Source organism: Aethalodelphis obliquidens, unplaced genomic scaffold, assembly GCF_003676395.1.
Source record: "Aethalodelphis obliquidens isolate GAN/ISIS:26980383/991018 unplaced genomic scaffold, ASM367639v1 scaffold18, whole genome shotgun sequence".
NCBI classification, from domain to species: domain Eukaryota; kingdom Metazoa; phylum Chordata; class Mammalia; order Artiodactyla; family Delphinidae; genus Aethalodelphis; species Aethalodelphis obliquidens.
In genome coordinates this window covers 13,859,061-13,882,345 of record NW_020837962.1, presented here as the reverse complement: position 1 = coordinate 13,882,345, position 23,285 = coordinate 13,859,061, and the positions used below count along the sequence as shown (strand labels likewise).

Genomic DNA, 23,285 nt, shown 5'->3' with positions numbered 1-23,285 from the left:
CTGTGCAACATGGCAGCTCCGAAGTTCTTCTGACGCATGAACTAAAACTGGCATTCACTATACTAATATACCTTAGTGAAATAAGGTTCACTCTACTAATACTCCTTAGTGAAATAAGGTAAGTGGAATATTTTCAGAGAGATAGAGGAAATGAATCAAAGAATGAAGACCTTGCCAACGGTGGAAAAAAGGCTCAACTCCTTTAGAGAGGATGTGGCAAAAATATCTCTGAAAGGCACGGAGACCAGGGCAAGTCTTTAACACATTCTAAGTCTGGATAGCTGGACCCAGGTAGGGAAACAAAGAAAGAAAAGCCAAGGCTATTTTCATAAATATTTTATTCACAGCAAGAACACTGACCTTTTCTCCAAGCTAAGCCCTTTATAAACATATAAATGGGCAGTCATTTCCTATGAAATTACCTATCAAATCAAAGAGTAGTTGAAAATATTGCCTAGGATTTTTTTTTTTCATTTAGGCAAGGAACATCAGTCTTGCCAGTGGGCTAAATTATACAATTTCTTCCCTCCCTCTCTCCTTCTTTCCTTTCCTTTTAATTTGCATACAATTCACCTTTTAAATCTTTTTTATTATAAAATAGAATACATGTACAGAAAAATGCATAAAACATAAACTCACATTTTAGCAAATTTAGCAAACACTCAAATAACAGTCGCACAAGAACTCTGCCGCTACTTCTGAGATGCAGTCCTTCCCAATTACATTCTCCTCTCTCCCACCTAGAAGTAGCCATTCTTTTGACATTTATGGTGATCACTCCCTTGCTTTCCTTTATAGTTATACTACCTAAAAATCTGTCCTGAAACTATAGTTTGTTGGCTTTTTGAACTTTATGTCAATGGAATCATATTGGAGTTTTTCTTTTGATCTTGCTTTTTTTAGGTTGAATGATGTACGTTGAACATCCAACCTTGTTGACGTATGTAGGTTGGGCTCATTTATTTTCATGTCTTTGTAGCAAGCATCAGCAAACTCTCTCTGTAAAGGACAAGAAAGTAAATATTTTAGTCTTTGTGGGCCACAAAGTCTGTCATGTATTAGCTATGGAAAAAGCAGGTCACAGGCTGGATTTGACTGAACCCTGCTCTGTAGCATTCCACCAGATGATTTAATACTCATCCTAACGATGAAGGCCATTTTGATTGCTCTCATTTTTGGGGGGCACATTACAAATAATATTATTATTATCATTATTAGTGTCTTATGCAGTCAATCATCACTTAGATTTACCTATGTGTTTATCTCTTTCTTTGATTTTCGTATATTCTAGCTATTCCTATTTATTGCTTCTGCTGATTCTCATTTATTATGCCGTGTCTTTTTGTGTGCCTATTTATCTTTGACTATGTGCTGGGCATTGTGTTTGAAATATTATTTGTAGAAATACTTCACAGTATAGGATGACTTTTCTTTCCTCCTCCAAAGATTTTCTGTTGACTTTTGTAGGCACCTAGGGGCATCAGCAGCCTGGGATGATCTTAACCCAATTTTAAGATTTGCAGTTTTCTGGACTACCCAAAATAGTTGAAGCAAGGCTACCATCTGTGTAAAGGCTGGTTTATTTTAATTTCACTCTTACCCTTGGAATCTTAGACCAAAATTGGGGGTGGTTTACTGTGGCAGGCTCAGAACTCTGGCATGTGTAGCCAGGTGAGATTTTTCAAAAGTGCAATACAGATTGTCAGCCCTGTTTTTAGGACTGGCAATGGTCCTTGGGATGGAGGTGGCCTGGAATGCTGGGCTTACCTTTCTGGATTCCCTTCCTCTCCTGGATCTTGAGCCAGAAATTCCTTACTTTTGTTAGCTTTTGGTGCTTTTATGTATTTTTTTTTCTGCTTGTCTAGTTTAGATATTACCTAGTCATTCATTACCAGGAACAGAAATTTTCCTAACTTACATTTTTCATTAAAAAAAGGACAACTTTTAAATTAGTTTTCACATGAGAAAAAAGTATTGTAAAAAAAAAAAATAGGAAGTAATTCTGATAGGATTAAGCCCATAAAACAAAATGCAGTATTCCATATCTTTAATCATTTTCTCTTCCCACAGTGAGTTCTAGAATATTTTCAACCTATAAATTATTTTATTATTAATTTTTCTATCAAATCTATATCAAATCTGTTAGAATTTTTTTAATTAATTTTTTTACCTAAATACCAAAGAAATTATGCTAAATCCCACATTCTGATTATTCTATTTGTGGATTTTTTCCCCTTCAACTGTTTATGAATTCAAGGAAAGAATCTGATCCCATAGGTGATTCATCTCACACTAACGAATACAAACACCACTTCACCTTGTTCTGATTTACTTCCCAAAAGAATTAAACTACAAAGTGAACTCAAGGCTTCAGGTGAATAAAAACCACTGTGAATCCTAAGCATGTACTGTCACTACTTTTAAAACTTTTAAAAGTTTCAGGGTATGTAATGAAAAGTTCAAAAGAGTTAAGATTTGGAGAGAAGACTGATATGACAAATCAACTAAAGCTTGATTCCCAACAGAACCATAAAACAAGATGTGGATGATAGGTTTCCAGGGCGCTTGTCCTTTATGTGGCCAGATGAAAAGCACAGGGCATGTCAGATCATTAACATTGAATATCATGTTCAGATAGACAAATTATTAACTTGCACCAGGTAAAAAATACTACAAACAAAATAATGAACAAAATCACATGCTGAAAGCTACAAAAATTTCATGGAGACTGGAGTGAAAACGACACAACAAGCGTGAGTTTTGTTCTCCTTCCTTGTCGTGTGCTCTAAATTCATCTTTCCCTCTATTTCACCCTGGGGATCAATGATCTTCGGTATACAATGGGAAAAGCTAGAGAACGAAGGTTTCCACCTCACCCTGGGCCTTTAATGCATCCAGACTGAATGAGTGTTGTGGCTTAAAGTACCAATTTGCTGGTAATAGAGTCCTTATAGCTTTCTCTGTGCATTATGCGGCTGAATCAAGGACTTCAGTCGTGAAACAGAAATAAAACTGTGCAGTACTCTTCCTGGTCAGCCTACTAAGCAGCAACTGTGGCTGATAGACGAGTTGAGGTTGAAAGTCAGAAGATGCTCCCATTTTGGAAGGCTTCTCAGATGCCTTTGGACAAATTGCCTCACTCTTCAGTATTCCTGACAAATGCTTACTCAGCGCTTATTAATACTCTGTGCCCAGGACCGTACTGGATGCTGAAGATCATGACCAAGGGCCTGGCATTTGGAAGCTCACTGTTTAGTTGTGAAGCATAATGTAGACTTTGGAGCCTGCTGTCCTGCATTCAGTTCTGTGTTCTTCCACTCCCTGAGCCTTAGTTTGCTCATCTATAAAGTAGGGATAATGAGTACTACCTTATAGGAGTGCTTTCAGAATTACAGACCCAAGTAAGCATGGGATAAACACAACTGTTGCTGTTGCTGTAGTAGCAGTAGTTGTTATTATTATTAGCAGTAGTATTAGTAGACATTCGCACCAGATATGTAATTATCAAAATAGGCCATAAATAATAAATGATCTATAAGAAGTATAAAAGAAAGACGTTACTTGAGAACCAAACCATCTATGCCCACACAGCGTAAAGCCTACATCGTTATGACTTTAGTATTCCACTGTCTTTATTAACATGCTGTCACTATTTCAGGTAACTCTTGCCCAGGAAGTTGCAAATAACTTGACTGATCATTCCAGAAACTTCCTGAAAGACTCATCAACTCTTCAAAGAAAAAATCGAAAGACATTTTTATACCCTGAGGCTTTGAACCTCACAGATTTAACGTTCACCACGAATCCCCTACCCTGCTGTATCTACCAATCCTAAAGTATGATGTCACGATCCTTACCCATTCCTAACCAAGCCCACAGTCCCTCCTATTGAAAGATTCACTTTAAACTAGATTTCAAAACCTCATAGGTGCCCCTACTTTGCCTTGCCCCCTCTGAAATGCTACAAAGGCCTGCTAAGTAATATTCTCACTCACTGCAGAAGAATAAACTCAGCTCTGTCTTATCAAATAAATTACAACTAACACTGGGCCTTATTTCCAGGAATAGCTAAATAATGACTGGATGAACATCTGAAGTGACTGAACACATAAATGCTATCTTCAAAGGGCACCTTCCCCAGATGAACTTAAAGTGTGACTCGAGTCATTTTAAATATTAATAAAATTAATACTATAAAAGCTAATATTTATTGAGTATCTATTATGAGCTAGGCATTGTTCAAAGTTCCTATTAAAGGGTAATTTTTCAACAGGTAAAATCGTGACACTTATACAGATAAAAATGAGCACCAAGCTTCCCTGGTGGCGCAGTGGTTGAGAGTCCGCCTGCCGATGCAGGGGACACGGGTTCATGCCCCGGTCCGGGAAGATCCCACATGCCGTGGAGCAGCTGGGCCCGTGAGCCATGGCCGCTGAGGCTGCGCGTCCGGAGCCTGTGCTCCGCAACGGGAGAGGCCACAACAGTGAGAGGCCCGCGTACCGCAAAAAAAAAAAAAAAAAGAAAAAAGAACATCTGTCAAAGATTTATTTAACTCATAGCTCATCCATCTTGGTTATCTTCACCTTCCGTTGTCTTTGAGTTTTTTCACAACTCTGTAACTTGTAGAAAACTGATAATAATACAAATGATTCTTGTCCATGAAATGCAAATTCAGTCCATGGAATGCAATTGATTAATGTCTTGTGGCTACTAACTGGTTTTGCATCTAGCTGTCAATTAATTTTAGCATCTTTTGTCTATACCTATGTGTGGTGTTTTGGATTCTCCTTTGAACTGGTTGTAACATCTTCCCAAACTCTTTTCCAAGGTGGTTGGACCATGGTTGGACCATTTTACATTCCCACCATTAGTGTATGAGAGTCCCAGTTCCTCCACATACTTACCAAAACTAGGAGTGGTCTAAAATATTGAGTGGAGAAATAGTCATACACGTGTGTAAGTGTATGAGAGCACATACACACGAGTGTGTCTGTATAACGATCACCAGAAATGTGAGTCTTCAGATTCCAAGCGGCAGAGCTTCCTGTCTTACTCCTGACCACTTTTATTTCAGATGCCCAAAGACAGCCCTTACATCTTTATCAAACCACGTACAGCCTATCTAAGGAAGAGTTAGTAGCTCAATGTAAATGGCTGTCAGGGATGAGAAATGTTACCATAGAAAGTCGATATTGCTAGGTATGAGATGTGACTGGATACGTTTATGCGGCACCATCTATGATCTGTGTCTGGTCTCTCCCATCACCTCTCCCAGCAGACCCCAGGCAGAACTTCCTCTCACACAGTTCCCTGAGAGTTGTGCAATTCCCTGAGCCCCATGGATAAGCCATTCTGCTTTAAAGGTGAAAGAGGAAGAAATGCTTCTCTTTCTATCCTTAGCTAATTTTGATCTTAATAGAGACTTCTGCTGCCGTGGATGCCCCCGAGATGGGGATCCACCTAGACTAACTGGAAGGAGGGTGGATCCCTTTCTTCCCACGAGCTCTGAAGGTATCTTTAAGACTGGGCAGGTCCTGCGACACTTTGAGAGCTCTCTGGGTGGAGTCTGTAGTCTCTGAAACAACGCCAAAGACTGATGTTATCCCGGAGGTGATTGACAGGAGCCTCTTTCCACATTTACTATGACAAACAAGCTAGCCTCTCCTGCCTATCTGCATTTGCCTGTGACAGGCATCTAGCTAGCTGACTTTATTTATTTTTACTTTTTAGAACAAGAAGTCCTGCTATATCGAGTCATAGTATGCATGCCTGTGCATTCAAAGAGGCTTAACCGAATGAATAAACAAACATGAAAAAACATTAGAGGAGCTGCATAAGGCATAGAACACGGCAAGATTTGTAAACAATCACGGGAAAGGGATATGTCAGAGAAAATGCTTTATATCTCCCCTCCCATATTTGGATCTATGGGAAGCAGGGGGCACTGTGTCCCGCTGCTGTTTTTAACACAATTCAAGTCTTTGATGCTGAGAACTCAGTTGACCCTATGTACCACCTTATTTTTCACTCCCAGAATGGCTTTAGAGATTTCATGTTTCCTGTGGCGGGAAGCTTAGAGGATTCCCGAGACATCCTGTGGCTGTGCTTGGCTATGTCCCCAGCCCAGACTGTAATTTTGTATCTGTGTAACCATGTTGGCAAAAACAGTGATGGTTTTTATTCATTTATCTCCCATGTGCCCCACAATTGTGCTGACCTGACTTCTCACCGGTCCCTTCAAAGGGACTCTTTCCTGAGGCCAGGTGGAAGGTGTCCTGTAGCTAGTTTCCCTCATGACCAGGCCCTTCCCTTGCACCCTTACTTCACCAGGAGGGTGGGCAGGAGCTGAAATGGCCGTCAGAGTGCAGCCTGGTGTTTGTGCAGGATTCCTGATGCTGTAGGGTCCCAAGTATCCCTCACATCTGGTCTGGGAGCCAAAGGAACAGGGGACCTGATGGCGGCTGACACATCAGCCGTGGGGGGACTCGAACACCATAACCAGAATTCACTTTTTACAGCCTACTTTATTTTATTTAAAACAATGCGTAGAAGGAAAGATCTCTGTAGCAAAGAGAAAGTCCTGAAATAGACCCAAATACATAAAAAAGATTTAAAAGATGGATCATTTATAGTAGTATTAGGACTCCAGGTTAGATGTGTGGAAAATCAATTAAATTTAATTTAACCTTTCATACCTAATACAAAATTGAATTCTAAACTAATCAAAGATTTCAATGTGAAAACTGAAACTGTTCATAATTAGAAGAAAGTACTTTAAAAAATAATCTTGGGGCTTCCCTGGTGGCACAGTGGTTGAGAATCTGCCTGCCAATGCAGAGGACACGGGTTCGGGCCCTGGTCTTGGAAGATCCCACATGCCGCGGAGCAACTAGGCCCGTGAGCCACAACTACTGAGCCTCAGCGTCTGAAGCCTGTGCTCTGCAACAGGAGAGGCCACGATAGTGAGAGGCCCGCGCACCGCGATGAAGAGTGGCCCCCTGCATGCTGCAACTGGAGAAAGTCCTCGCGCAGAAACGGAGACCCAACACAAGCAAAAATAAAAATAATAAAAAAAGTAATCTTAATGTGGGAAAGACTTTCAAAGCATGATCCAAAAGCCAGCAGCTATAAAATTTTTTTTTAAATCCTGTATCGGGGCTTCCCTGGTGGCACAGCAGTTAAGAATCCGCCTGCCAATGCAGGGAACACGGGTTCGAGCCCTGGTCTGGGAAGCAGCGGAACAACTAAGCCCGTGCGCCACAACTACTGAGCCTGCACTCTAGAGCCCGTGAGCCACAGCAACGAGAAGCCCACGCACCGCGACAAAGAGTAATCCCCGCTCTCCGCAACTAGACAAAGCCTGCGCACAGTAATGAAGACCCAATGCAGCCAAAAGTAAATAAATTAAATAAATTAATTTTTAAAAAATCTTGCATGGTAAAAATCCTGTATGCAAAGCAAGGTCAAAAGACAAATGACAAATAAAAATTAATTGCTACTCATATTCAGATTAATTACTTGAACATATAAAGATTCATACAAACTGATTATGCAAAATATAAAAAACACAGCAGAAAAATGGCAATGGATGCAAATGAATATTTCAGAAAAAAGAAATACAAATGACTCTTAAATAACAAGCCCATGAATAATAGAAATTCACATTAAAACTATAATTAGAATATAATTTTTAATTTTATAATCAAAGCATTTAATAACTTTGTGATAGCAAGAGTGTTAGCGTATAGAAGCTTTAAACCTTGCTGGTGGGGCTTTTAAGTGGCCACCATGGGGGGCAATTGGCAATATCTATACTATAAAGATTATAAATAGACATTTGTAGGACAGCATCTTCTGAGTATTTATGGTAGAAACATACTCACATATATGTACAGAATTTTTGTATGTCCAAGTATGCTAGTTTTCTGTGGCTGCGATAACAAATTACCCCAGACTTGGTGGCTTAAAACAAGAGAAATTTATTTTCTCATATTTCTGGAGGCCAGATGTAGGAAATTAACATCACTGGGATGAAACCAGGGCGTCGGCAGGACCACACTTCATCTGGGGGCTCTAGGGGAGAATCCATTCCTTGCCTTTTCCAGCTTCTGGTGGCCGCTTGCCACATTACTCTAACCTTGAATTTCAGCATCTGTGCTGCCTAAGCAACTCTGTCCACAAAACTGTCGCTTTCCCTCTGAATAAGATACAGTGATACAAAGCTAAGGTCAAGATAACCATTTGGGGGTCACCAGATATTGGAAGGGAAGGCAGTAAGACATTAATTTTATGACAACATTTTGAAACTTGGGCCAGGATTCTCCGGCTTAAAGGGACTTGGTTTGCAGGGGAGCTCGGTGAGATGTAAAATGCAGGAGGTCAAGGAACACAGGGCCAGGCATTGCTCCCTAGGATTTGCCTCAAGTTAGGGCATTTCTGTAGCTCACTTCTTTATCATCAGGACTATGGTCTCTTTAGCAGGAATGGGTGTGCTGCTGAGAGAGACTCTTTGCACAGCAGGGCCCTTTCTATTTGGATACAGGAAAGCCGCTTCCTGTAGTTGGGGGTGGTCCATAATCAGAGGAAACTGGAGCAGAAAGATTCAAGATGGAGACAAACCCCACGACCCCCAGAGACGTTTGGGCTCAGGGCTGCCTTTATGCCTGTCTTATGAGCTCTTGCTTCAACCCCTTTGGGGCCCAGGTGAGCTCCTTGCCTTGGGACCTTCACACTTATCTTTTTTTCCAGCTAAGTTGAGTTTCTCCTTGCAACACTAAGAGAACTGACTGGAACATGGGTTCATTTTTCAACATTCCTTTCCCAAATGAAATGTATGCATAACACACAATGTGAAATCAATGCTTGTAACACTGAGAAGGGATCAATAACATTGTTACGTGAATGCAAAAGTGTGGTCGCAACAATGTGAGTTGCCAAATGCTAACGGGGGCACGTGAGGCAGTGAGAAGACACCACTTTAGACTCAGGCACGCCTGTGTCCTAATCGTGACATTACCATTTCTCTCACCATTTGAGCTTACTGAGATGATTTTTCATCTGTATTTTGGGGAAATACCGCATGCTGTTTTGCGTGGAGGATTAGAGATGACATTTCTGTTATCTCTGAGCAACGTGTCTGCACCAAGTAGGTGCTTGATAAATAGTGACAGATCATTGTGACAATGAAAGAGCAATGAACTATTTGGTCAATTGTGACTGTAATGGCAAATGTCGGAGTGAAATGAAAACCACAGACTAATCTGAAATCAACACGTAAAACTGCCAACGACCAGGTCTGTAAGAAGGGCTGGAGTCTATGTGGAGATGGAAGCAGACTCTGGTTACACGAGGAAACTGCCTAACAAAGAGTAAGGATGTCGAGGAATTAACTGACAAAATGTACTTTGCGTCACATGGAAAACTTAGGAATTACCTCACTTGGAGCAGTGCATCGTGAAAGCCGACGAAGCAAGAAGTGGAATTCCCACACGATGGATACAGGAGAGACACTGATGACAGTTATTACAGTAACTGTGGTAACTGTGACAGAATCATGCAAAACGGATGGGTTAGCCTCCAAATACACTTTGGGTATTAACAGATCTCCTGAAAATCAAAATCCCAGGCTTGTGTGCTATTTCATCTAACGCTCTAAGCCCATGGGATCTTGAATCACAAAAGGTATTTGTTCCCCTTGAAAAAGTGGAAGTTCTTTGCTCTAGATTTTTAAAGTGCATAATATTCACTTGAGATGCAAATCCTGTTAAAATGCAGATCCACGCACAACAGGTCTGGGTGGGGCCTGAGATGCTGTGTGTCTAACATGCTCCCAAGTGATGTTGAGGCTGCTGGCCCACTGATCACAGCTTTGAGAAGTAAGGCTCTATGTGACAGAAAATCTCATGGCTGGGGCTTCCCTGGTGGCGCAGTGGTTGAGAGTCCGCCTGCCGATGCCGGGGACGCGGGTTCGTGCCCCGGTCCAGGAGGATCCCACATGCCGCGGAGGGGCTGGGCCCGTGAGCCATGGCCGCTGAGCCTGCGCGTCTGGAGCCTGTGCTCCGCAACGGGAGAGGCCACAAGAGTGAGAGGCCCGCGTACCGCAAAAAAAAAAAAAAAAAAGAATAAAAAATTCATGGGTGAAAATAAGTTTTACCTGTTCCTCTAGTTTTTCCACCTCCAAAGGACAGTGTTTACATAAAAGGAGTTGAGAATGTAATAGATCTCAGAACAACAGAGTCCTCAAACCCACTTGAGAAAGCCTGGGCATTGGAGGACAGCTTTGGCGTTGAAACCTGTGAGCATCAGTCTCACTCTTCCACTTGGTGTCCAAACTGAGAGGCCACTGTTTGCGCTCTGTCCTTCCACACCTGGGCACTGTCTCCGACCTTGCCCTGCTCCTTAATACCTGTGCCATAGGTAGGAAATGGGTAAGTATGATTTCTGGGTAAGACAGGAGGTAGCCTATGGAATCACGTCACACTAGGGTCTGTAATCCTTTCGACTGTGACAGTTCATTGTCACTTAGCAGAAATTGCTGGTTATGAATATTTCACAAATTTGCAATCAGCTCATCTACCAACATGATCACCGAAATGGAACAAGCCATTGAATAAAGCTGGTAGGATTATGTACATAATGCCTTTCTGATTATACATGCTTACACATCTGTTTTTGTTTTTCCCTCTCTTCTGGCACCGTTTTTACTAACGTTTATCAAACCACATGCCACACCTCTCTGCCTTCATACAGTCTCACACTATGCTAAGTAGGTAGATCAAGGTATTTTTCAGATTCTTGGTAGAAAATTTAGTCTTAAGCCTTCTGAAGTGACACCATCTGATGCAGGGTTACCCCTCAGCCAGAAGGCCTGGAATCTTTCCCTAATTTCTCAAGGATGTCATCTGCGGTCCAATTACCAAACTGTCCAAGATTTTTTCTGTTTCCAAAAGGGCATCACATATTATCTGCTTGATTCATCCTAAGTGGGTTGTAACGCAGATTAATTACAAACAAATCCAGCGGGGAGGGGAGAGATCACTGGATCTGAAGTCAGGAAATCTTGCAACTCACTGACTACCTTGTGATCCTGGATCCAGTCCCTTCATCTATCTCCCTGGGCTCCAGATTCTAAACCAAAGACAACCATTACTTTCTGGTATTTAATTATTAACATCGTAGGTTGTCCCCTTTATTCTGTTAGAAACAGCTTCCTGCTACTCCTCTGGAGAAGTCAAAGAAACACCAAAGAAAAGTAAAGGGTTTACTCTGTGATGGGAAGTGGTAAGAGTGTCTTATCCAGTGGAGGCTTTTTCCTCTGTCGGTGAAAACAAGTCTGAGCGGCCGCATGAAAACACTTGTGTTTGATCCTGGAAACAAAAAGAAAGCATTGCACCACTCGAAACAGACACGATTGCTCTGCTTTGACAATGAAACAGTTCTGCCGGTAAAGATTTTAATTTCTCCTACGTGCATTTCAAATTGTCATTGAGGCAGGGCAGGTCATATTACCTTTGAGCTCTTTGATGACTTGTGCTGTCTGCCTGGTTGATAGATCTTGTACTTTTTCTTAGCTATTTTAGAAAATAATCTTGATGATTTTTCACATGCAGCTTGAATTCCTAAAAAAAAACACTGTTCCAGAAGCGCAAGAGATACTCAGGAATAGTACGAGTTACCAGAATCTGCTGATAATAACAGTCACACCACTTTGTGTAGGAGCATATAGGGATTTTATGTTTCCAAGATTCTTCCATGGGCATTAGGTCACACATTCTGCTGATGCTTGCAGACACCTCCTGCTTTTTAGGATGAGTTTTTCCCAGTCCTTCTGCTGATGGAGTCTGGGTCTCAGCATTTGGAATCATCCCAGCACTGATTACACCCTAAAGGCCAAATATATGAGTCAGAAACCTGCATGTCTCCCCATTTCTTTCCTATTGCTTATCATTAGTCCTAAAAGAATATTTGAACATTCATTTGCTCATTCACTGAGTAATCAATAAGCATCCGATATCTGCAATTTGCTCTGTTGTAGGGAAACAGAAATAAATATGATACGGTTCCTGCTCTCAGGGAGCTCAGTGTAGCGGCACGCTTAGACAGGAAAGGCAAGGCCCCAGACAGCTGGGGTAAGAGTCTTGCTGGAGCACGGCATGGACAAAGGCCCCCCCACCCCAAACAGTTCAGCCTGGAGTGGTCAGCAAATGCTTCCAGTGGGTGAGTGCCATTAACCAGGAGAATAGGTGCTGTATGAGAAGGGCACTTCCCAGAGAAGGACTGAACAGCAAAGATCTGGTGCCCTAATAGCATGGCCCATGAGCACCTGCATTCAATGATGCCGTCTGTATTCCGCTAGGGTCCAAGATCCAGTACTTGCGCAGCTCTTTCTTATGGAAACTAACAAGCATACACAAAAGTAGAGGAGATGGTATAATGAGGTCCTGCGGGCCCATCACCCAGCTTCACGAATTTTGTGTTATTAAAGGAAAATGAAATTCATGTCTGCTTTCAGCTTTACGGCTCCAAGAGATCACACAGTGGAACAAAAGAGAAGACCCAGAAGCAGGTCCACGCCCACATGGAAACTTGATAAACGGCAGAGTAGGCAATGCAGATGTACTGAGAAAGACAGTAATATTCAACCAGTAGTGATGGGATACGTAACTGTATGGAAAATTTAATTTCAGTCCTTCCTCCCTAATGTATGTAAATATAAACTCCAGGTTGGATTAAAAACAAAAATCAAGTCGTTAGTTTTTTTTAAAGAAACTGTAAAAGAATATCTTTATGGACTTGGAGTAGGGAAAGATTTCTAGAGTTAAAAGTCACAAATCTTTAAAAAAGTGGTAAGTTCAACTATACTAGGGCAAAACATTTATGTTCATTGTAGGCCAAAATGAAAAATTAAAAAGACAAGCCACCATCTGGGGAAAAATATCAATGTATTTGATTGTAATATAATCAATATACATGATTAGGATTCAATTCCAGAATATATAAAGAACTCTTACAAAGATGAATACTCCAATAGAAAAATCAATTAATTACATGAGCAATTCTTAGAATAGGAAACATGAGTGGTCAATAAACATACGAAAATACATTCAACCTCACTACTAATGAGGAAACTCAAATTAAAACCATAATGTTCTGGATGGGTTACACAGGAGGATTTGCTGGTATTTTTAATGTTTTATATCTTAAGCTGGATTGTGGGTGCATGGTGTCCATTATATTATTCTACTTGCCTTGTTGTGTATCTGAAGCTTCATATATATGTATATACATATATATATGCATATATTTATATAATATATTTATGTATAAAGAACACATATAGGGACTTCCCTGGTGGTCCAGTTGTTAAGGCTCTGCGCTCCCAAGGCCGGGGGCCCAGGTTCGATCCCCGGTCAGGGAGCTAGATCCCACATGCCACAAATAAGAGTTCACGTGCCACAACTAAGGATTCCGCATGCTGCAACAAAGATCCTGCACACGGCAACTAAGACCTGGCGCAGCCAAATAAATAAATATTTTAACAAAGAACATATATATGTTCTTTACGTATATGTTGCATTTCATTAAGTAAATTAGCTCAAAACTCTTTGCAGTGTTTAATTATCTACCATGAGCACCTTAAGAATTGTATTGTATGAGAACAATGCAGTTGAATTTGCTTCTTCCCCAGAAACCAAAATTGGTATAATTTGATAGGAAAGTTTAGAGGAAAAGTTCGAGGCCTGGGGTGCACTGTGCAGTAACTAGATGGGTGATCCTGAGGCCTGTCATTAAACCTCCCAGACTTCAGTTCCCTCACCTGGAAATGGAAGGAATTCTATAAAAGAACGGCACTGCCTTCTGCGAGCTCTGTTACCAAACAAGTTGGAAATCATTTATCACTGTGGTGCTCCATTCTTCTGGGAGTGTGGATGTGCCCTGCGGAGGTGGGGAGGGAACAGGGACACTTCCTGGTGGGAGAGAGGAGCCGGGGGTGGGGACTGAAGCACCTCGGGCGCGTTCCCTTGTGCTGTCCCACTTCTGGCTCCGGGGGCGTGGGAGTCTTTTATGTGACAGGCACTTATTCAATCCTTTTGTGCAGCCAAAGGTAATGAGAGACAGGAGAAGGGGCAGGGAGACCTTCACTTCTATGCTTCCCAAGTCCTTTCTCTGGAAGCGCGCTCCGGGGAGGCCATATATCGCTTTGGCCTGTAAGAAAACAAAGCCAGCTGGCTGCACCTGCTTCCTGCCCCAAGCTTCCCAGATGTACTGAAGTCAGGAGGGGCTCACATGCGGCATGGGTGCCTTCCTACGTGAGGTTGGTAAACGGCTTCAGCCTGGGTTTTTATTTTCTGCCAAAAGCAACTGTGCAGCGAGCAGGTGTGCGCTCTTGGGTTCCTTGTCCTCATCTTTAAAAGAGGAGGTTGGATAAGATTATTTCTGAATCTTTTTCTTGTTCGTTCATTGCATAAGACATTTATTAACGTGGCCTTTCAAAAGCTCTTAGGACTTGGTTGAAGACATTGGGGTAGGAGTTTTCAACAATAGTTCGGTAAGACATTCATCAGCATAATAATTATTGAGGACCTAGAATGTGGAACACTGTTTTCAATGCTGGGGAGACAGCAGGGAACAAAAGTAGACAAAGTCCCTTCACTTGTAAAGGTTAAATTTTAGTAGGAGTAAGGACTTCGCTGGTGGCACAGTGGTTAAGAATCCGCCTGCCAATGCAGGGGACATGAGTTCGATCCCTTGCCTGGGAAGATCCCATGTGCCGCGCAGCAAATAATCCTGTGTACCACAACTACTGAGCCCACGAGCCACAACTACTGGAGCCCACGCGCCTACAGCCCGTGCTCCCCAACAAAGAGAAGCCACCGCAATGAGAAGCCTGCGCACCGCAACGAAGAGTAGCCACCACTTGCCGCAACTAAAGAAAGCCCGCACGCAGCAACGAAGACCCAACACAGCCAAAAATAAATAAATAAAACATAAATAAACTTACTTTTTAAAAAATTTTAGTGGGGGGAGATAGACAATACACAAAACCCCAAAAGTACCTATATCAGGTAGTGCTAAGGGCTAGGAAGAGTCAGGAAACAGGGAGTGTGGACAGGGGGGCAGCAGGGGTTATTTTGTACAGGAACTTCGGGGAATACCTCTCTATGAAGGTGCCATTTGGGTAGAAACTTAAATGAGGGGAAGGGTGAGCCACTCTTGGTGGGAAGAGTGTTCCAGGTAGAGCAGATGATTCCTGCAAAGGCCCTGGGGTGGAAGTGCATCTGGTGTGTACAAGGAATGGTGTGGCGGTGGGATCAGAGTGGCTGGAAGTGAAATGGGAGAGCCGGTGGGAAGTGGTGAAAATTCTGAATTTCATCAGAATGGGATGCTAAGTCAAAAGAGAACTGAGGGGCTTCCCTTGTGGCGCAGTGGTTGAGAGTCCGCCTGCCAATGCAGGGGACGTGGGTTCATGCCCCGGTCCGGGAGGATCCCATGTGCCGCGGAGCGGCTGGGCCCGTGATCCATGGCCGCTGAGCCTGAGAGTCCGGAGCCTGTGCTCCGCAACGGGAGAGGCCACAACAGTGAGAGGCCTGCGTACCGCTAAAAAAAAGAGAGAGAACTGAGAAGACAATTGACATTTGAGTAAACTTTTGGAGGAAAGATTCATCTGGCTCTTGAGAGCAGAACAGCTTGTGGAGACAGGAGCAGACGGAGGGCTGCAGGGACCAGCTGGACACTACACACTGGTGTCACAGTGGCCCGTGAGAGGCGACGTGACTAGGCTTTGGGGGGAGATTTTGAAAAACCCCAGGGAAGGACTCCGATTGGCTCAGCTACAGTCAGAGCGACAGGATTCTATGACCAGCAGCTCCTCCTTGAAACCCCAGACTGGATCAGGAGACGTAGCCCCCCAGAGGAAGGTGCAGGTGTGAACAGAGGATGTACACTCAGCCATTGCAGAGATTAAAAAAAAAAAAACCAAAAACACGACGGGAACAAAGAGTAGAAGACACGTAAACTAAGAGTTATGCTCAAAATTATTTCCTCTCATAACCATTATAGTTTTTTCAAAGAACATAGGGTTGCAACACATTGATTCTTCCTGTGGCATCATCAATACATGGATGTGCACTGGTTTCTTATGTCCCAGGTGCTGGGTGAGGGAGGAGAGCTCACTGATGTAAAGACAAAAGGGAATTAATAGTATCGAGCTGCTTTCCATTCTTCCTTGAGTCTTGGAATGGCGCCATTTCTTGACTTCAGAAAGTCCATCTGATTCATGGTTCCCTTTATTTCTTTTCTCACAGCTACCACCCTCTGTTTGGAAAACACTTCCTTTCTCCTTTCAGAAAATGCAGGTCCTACAGGACCCCGTCCTCGGTGAGGCCACTGACATAGCAAAAGAGGAGGTATTCCTGGGCCTGCCCTGCACGTGGGGATGCTTTGGGGCTGGGGGTGGCATGAGGAGTTTGGATTGGAAGGTGTGGAAACCAGGCAGAGGTCTTAGGCTGCGTGCAGCGGGGCAGGGGTACCGCGTGTGGTGAGGTGAAAGCAGCACTGAGCAAACAGCACCTGGGACAGCCTGGAAGCTCTGGGACGGCAGGTGTGCAGAGACAGAGACCACCTGGGAAGTTACTGCACCAGCTTCGCCTGAGGAAAACCCTCGCTCCTCGGGTAATGGCCGTGAGAAGAGAATAAAGGGGACAAAGCTTAGCTGCATTTCAGAAAACAAATCTAAAAGTTCTGTTATAAAAATGGAAGAAACAGCCTCCTTGGAACAGCAATGTAGAAGGAAAACTAGTGTAGCCTGGCCAGTCCTTCAGTGTTGCCATATCTTGTTTTCTAGCTTGAGGCCAGGCAGTGTTCTCAGCACCCTACCGGTATTAGCTCACTGACTACCCAAACAATCCCATTTTGCAGATGGGGACACTGAGGCACAGAGAACTTACACAATGGAGCTGGGATTTGAACCTAAGCCATCTGACTCCAGATGCCACCTTCTTAACCACCTTCTTTCCCCCGGGGAACTCTGAGAGCTGAAACTGTGTGCCTTTGTAGTTTCTCGGGCTTCATTTTTGAGAAATGTCAATTCCACATAGTTCCTTCACTCCCCAGTGGTTCGCTGGATTGGAAATCACAGACATCCTTTATAAGCACATCACTTCAAATTCGGTGCCCCCTCTCTCACTCCGTCTATAGTAAAACACTGTTATTAACATGCATAAGAACATATATGGAATCTGCTGAGGCGTATATGTATTCGTATGAACACACACACACACAAGAAAAACCAGCATCAATGGCAACTGGGGAAATTCTTTGGGTTACCAGGAAAGGGCTGAGTTCTAGTTTTTAACCTCCTCTTCCATTGGCTTCCACCTCTTCAACACACCATTAAATAGTTGCCATTTGTCAGCCAGAGCCTCACGAGAAGCGAAGCCACAATCCCGCAAGCTCATGGCTCTGGAGCAAAGACAGCAGTGGCTGTGTTTGATGTGTGGTCCAGGCTAGACACTTACCTGTAAATGTGTTGAGGATTTAGGACTCTAAGAGCTGCAGTGCACAGCTTGTTTGGAAGAAATGCCAGCCCCCTTGTATTTAGATTCAAAACACCTGCATTTGGGGAAGCAGAAATAAACAGCGGGTGCTTTTTTGTTTCCTGAAAACAAGGTGCAAACCTTGCCTTCATTAGCCATTTTTCCAGGTTTTAGCCTCCATACTTGCTAAGACTGGAGGCAATGTTCCATCAACCAAATCTGCTTCAACTTCTGAATATCCCAGAAGTGTTTCTCATTCCTGTCATTCCTCTAGATCTACTCAGATCCACAATTTACATTATTGGGATTCAAAGAGATAGGAATCTGGTATTAGAGGCAAAATTAAGAGAAAAAAATAAATAAATAAGACTCACTCCAGTACCATAAATATCCCCAACAAGCAAGCCGTTAAGGCAGGCAGCTTGTCGGAGAGGAAAATTCTGTAAGTAAAAAAAAAAAAAGAAAAGAAAAATTTTAAGAGTTCTAAATATCACCTTCTTCTTATGGTAGGTATGTGTACCTACTACCACACTTGGCACTGGTGATTGCAGTGGACATCAGGGTTCACATTATTGTCTGTCTGGTGACTTATTGGAAGAGGAGGCCCCTGGCTGGCAGCTGGAATTCAACTTCATTCTTATTTTGATTTCATGTTTTAATTTAATTAATTTTATGAAAAATGTCTTTTGTCTTGAGCCACATGAAATTCCCCCTCCTTTTTTTTAGCAGGTAGGATTTTAATATATTTCATGATTTTAATGAAAGAAAAAGGTATTATCTATAAATTTTAGGTTTGATTTTGGCAAAAAAATGATCAGGTACAGAAGCAAGTGGAAATTCTTTCCCAGAAATGTAAATAAACAAAAAAAATTCCTTTTGCTCCGGGGCTTTGAGAACATGAGGTGTGATAAAGTGGCATAAAGGGCTGTGAACATTAGCGTCTTCAAAAAGCTGTATGTTTTGTTTGTAAATTCTGAGACAAGCAGATTTTAGAAAATTTATTTAGAAGTTGCTGAAAGGATTTGTTTCCGTAATATTAATTGAACATTAAAAAACCATAAATGGGGGTACACAGGACTGCTCTTTAGAACTGCGATTGCTCAGTGCTAGAGCTTTAGAAGGAGAGGTGAATGATGGAGAAAGTGTCCACAGCATCCCTTTTTAGCCTGTTCACTCTGAGGTCCATGCTCCTGGATCTGTGAGAAGAAAAGAGTCAGTCACGAGGCAGGTACCTGGCAACACAGTAGTGATGTCATTGATTGGCCTGTTTTGTTATTTTATGTTCATTATATCTGTGAGCCACCTTTAGTTTTGCAGTTTTCTGAAACTTCGGAGGCTAGCAGCTCATTAAATTTTTGAAGGAGCTGAAATCCACACACAAAACTGATATATGTATTAGAAAACTAATATGTTTATAGAAACTAATATATATAGAGAGAAATATGTTTATATTTCTGTAAACCAATTTTCCCAAGTCCCTTTCATTTTTTCCATTTCCCATATTAATTAGAAGAGAAAACAGATAAATAGAATAACATTACATTCATAAACAAATGATACAAAAATGAACTTCATTTCTAATTAGTTTACCTACCTGTCTTCATTTTGCTTAAATAAAATGTAATTAGTATTTTGTCATTTGAAAGTTAAGCCTTGGCTATAACTGTGCCTTTTAATTCCTAAGTAGGTCATTAAAAAAAATAACCAGGCATTTTCCTTATTGTTCTATACTATACTGAGCTTGAATTATAGTTTGGTATTCACAATTTCTTTGCCCATTATTATTTGCATGTCTATTCAATGATGTGTGGTTAGCATTAGACAGTGTTTAGTGTTTAGATTTGTTTCATCTTTTATTTCACACTTATCATTTTAATTTTACTACAGAAACTATAAGCTATACATCTGGATTTCTAATGTCCTTAAATTACATGTGACAGCCTCAGATTTCATGGTTTAATTACCCTGAAAGCTTGATATTATAGTCATAAGAAATGATAGAAAACTCAGTCATCCTCTATTGGTTATCTATTGCTGAGTAACAAACCACCCTAATGTGTAGGGCACAAAACAGCCCTTTTGTTACACCGTGAGTTCTGCAGGCCAAAAATTTGGGCAGGGCATAGTGGAGATGGCTCGTATCTGTGCCAGGATGTTGGGGATCTTAGCTGAAGAGGATAGAAGGAGACGTGTGTCTGGATGGCTGGGGCTACAATGACCTGGGGGTGTCCTCACTCACCCGTCTGATGGGGAAACTAGCTGTTGGCAGGAACCTACACAGGACCTGCTCATGCATTTCTCTGATGGAGAACCTCCACAGGACCTGTTCATGAGATTCTCTGAGTTTCCTCACAGCATGGCAGCTGTATTCCAATAGGAGTACCCCAAGAGAAAGTCTGAAAGCTATATCACCTTTTACGACCTAACCTTGTAAGAAACACAGCAGCACTTCTGCTGTAGTCACAGAACCTACCCAGAGTCAAGGAGAGAGACATAGACCCCATCTCTCCACGAGAGGAGTGTCAAATCACCATGCAAGAGGAGCATATGGGAAGAAACCCATGTGGCCATTTTTGGAAAATGCAATCTACCACACACTCATAGTTTATTCTGACATTTTTTTTCACTAGTTCTTTGGCATTTCTCCCGTGAGCAGCCGACCATCTTATCCATGATAAATGTCCAACAAATTCTTTTCAAATGTTTAATGTCCGAAAGAGTTCTGCTCTTGATCTGCTACAATGAATCACACATTTGTGCAAATCTTTGCTGATTTGAAGCTTGATAATAAGCTCTAAATCAGTTATTCCAAGAGTGAGATCACATTCAACATTCCTAATTTTGGGTGTGGAATTTAGATATTTAAGTTGCTCTTTGCACTCCCAAAGATCCTCTCTTGAGAGGGTTAATCTTCCTCCAACTCTTCTCCACTCCAGGCCTCCCAACTCACCAGGGAATTGAATGTTCACACAGCTGAAACCTGTTACCAAACCAGCTTTCTGGAGAGCACGGCATCTGGTCTCAATCCATGTGCTATTTCTACAGCTCCAGGAGCTGAGTTTGAAGGATCTGGGTAAGAATAACACATGGTTCTGTTATCAAATGGTTTGTTCATGCTTTCAAAGTCTACAGAATTGATTGACTGTGTAGGGCAAGTCCTGGTGTCATGATATGGGCTATTCAAGGGGACCCTTAATCAGCAGACTTTATAAGTGAAGGGGAGAGGATGGAGCAGTGTGGAACCATCCTGAAGAAGGAAAACAAACAACATATTTTAGCAGCAATTCACAGACAGTGTGCCTCAACATAAATTGTTCTTTGCCAGGTGCGCAGTTGTTGTTGTTGTTTTTTTTAACACATTGTCTTCCAGAGAGGTGCTTCTGGGCCTTGAGTGCACAGTGACAACACCTGGAAATCAAACTGGGATCCCTGTGAGACAAGTCCAGGTAATTGCAGGTGCACTGAAGGCTGAGAACCAATGCTAGACGGGGTACTCTATTTCTCGTTCTTTAATCCTGGGCCCCTCAAAGTGTGGTTCAGGACAAGTAGCATAAACATCACACAGGAGCTTACTATAAATGCGGAACGTGGAGCCGCGCCACTGCAGACATACTGACTTATAATCCACGGATTATATCTGCAGGTGAAGTTCTAGAATCCCTGTTCTGGTGCATTAGTGCTAAAACTTGACTACATGTTACAATTAGGTAGGGAAATTTTTTAAATCCAGAGGCTCATATCTCACTGGGTCTAGACCAGCTAAATCAGCATCTCTGGACATAGGATCCAGGAAGAATCCTACAAACAGATCAGTTAACAGTTGCCAGTGCTCAGGACCGCTTTGTGTTTCTTGCATAAACCGTGCCCTGATTCACCTATCAGTTCCAATTTTTGATCTCTTTAAAGAGGGACAAGAATAAAATTACAATGACAACAGCAGGAACAACAAGACGGACATAACCTGAGTGTGGAATCTTTCTGCTTTTGACATTTTCTCCCCAATGTTTCACACTGAGGCCACTTTTAATTTGAGAGCAATTTTTAAAGTCATTCATCTTTACTGAGATTTTCCAAAGTACTCAACTTAGTTTTATTTTTAAAAATCTCTTTTCAGTCACATTTCGTTGTTTTATATGAGTTTTTAATAGCTTGCATGATTTTAAAAATTGAGAAACATGGATAAACAAGTTTGGGAACAAGCACAATTGACTCGGTAAGGACAGGACTCAACTTTTGGAATAAAAAAGGACAGGGTACTTAGAAAGTACTCCTTAATAGCTCATGTTGACCCATGAACAGCAGCTATAAATACAATTCTCCAGGTGAATTAAACTCAGCATTTCTCCCTCCATTTGTGAACTGCCTCCAAATACAGGAATTACCAGAAATGTTGCCATCTTTTATGTGAGGACAAAGTTGCCTGCTCACATTTTATGTACAAATGTGTTGATGTTTTTGGACATTAGCTCCCAAAAAAAACAAGGGCTCCAAGTTTCCTCATACATTATTTTCAGGAAAATACATCTTTCGAGTTATAAATATTAACCTTAGCTAGAAATACGTAGCATAGGTGAAGAGAGTTGGGAGGACACATCAGGTCTCATTGGACGCAAAGACACCTCAGGAATCTGGTTTAAATGTGCACTTAGCTATTTTCGGATCTAATTCGTTCCCCAAGCAAAATCTAGGCAAAATCCTGAATTCCTCCCCAAGCCTCTTTGGAAATAAAACACTTGGCATGTGTCCTTTTGTCTGCAGTCCAAACCAACAACGATGCTTCTGCCAATTGCTATGGTTTAAGCTATTATGGTGAGCAAATGAAACAGTGACAGAAATAGAAACTCCAATTAAAAGATAATGCTATACCAGATCATTCTTGTTCCACACTTACTCCACATCCATAAGCTCTGTGATACCGAAGGAAGACGCAGTAAGAATGCACTGCACATGTTAAGCCGGGCTGCGGCTCTCTGCTCTCTCTCCAAATGCATTGCATTAGCAGGTAAATTTCCTCCTTGTGGGATCCAGGAAGAACTGATGTCAGTGAAGCATGTAGTTATATTCCAGTGACTATGAAATATGTATTTAAATAAGCATGCAGAAATTGTAGGCACAATGATATATCAAATATTGATAAGCAATCTATTTGATTTTTTTTCCTAAGTAAAAGGTTTCCATTTTATTTTTTTTCTATTTATTATTTATTTTAAAAAATTTTTATTCTTTTTATTGGAGTATAGTTGCTTTACAATGTTGTGTTAGTTTCTGCTGTACAGCAAAGTGAATCAGCCACATGTATACATATATCCCCTATTCCTTGGATTTCCTTCCCATTTAGGTCACCACAGAGCATTGAGTAGAGTTCCCTGTGCTGTATAATCTGTTCTCAGTAGTTATCTATTTTATACATAGTAATGTGTATATGTCAATCCCAATCTCCCAATCCATCTCGCCCCTGCTTCTCCCCTTGGTATCCATACATTTGTTCTCTACATCTGTGTCTCTATTTCTGCTTTGCAAATAAGTTCACCTATTCCATATGTATGTGTTAATATATGATATTTGTTTTTCTCTTTCTGACTTACTTCACTCTGTATGACAGTCTCTAGGTCCATTCACGTCTCTGTAAACGGCACAATTTCGTTCTATTTTATGGCTAATATTCCATTGTATATATGCACCAATCTTCTTTATCCATTCCTCTGTTGATGGACGTTTAGGTTGCTTCCATGTCCTGGCTATTGTAAATAG

The 23,285-nt window shown here is 41.8% G+C and overlaps 1 long non-coding RNA gene across 1 annotated transcript; it reads right to left on the bottom strand.

The window, feature by feature from the left end:
• Window positions 1-15,914: 15,914 nt before the first annotated feature.
• LOC113626564 (uncharacterized) lies at window positions 15,915-22,745 on the bottom strand. The gene is made up of 3 exons (XR_003435191.1): window positions 22,426-22,745; window positions 20,485-20,603; window positions 15,915-18,730 (listed from the first exon to the last, which is right to left on the bottom strand). It is a non-coding gene; the product is annotated as an uncharacterized LOC113626564 (long non-coding RNA).
• Window positions 22,746-23,285: the final 540 nt, after the last annotated feature.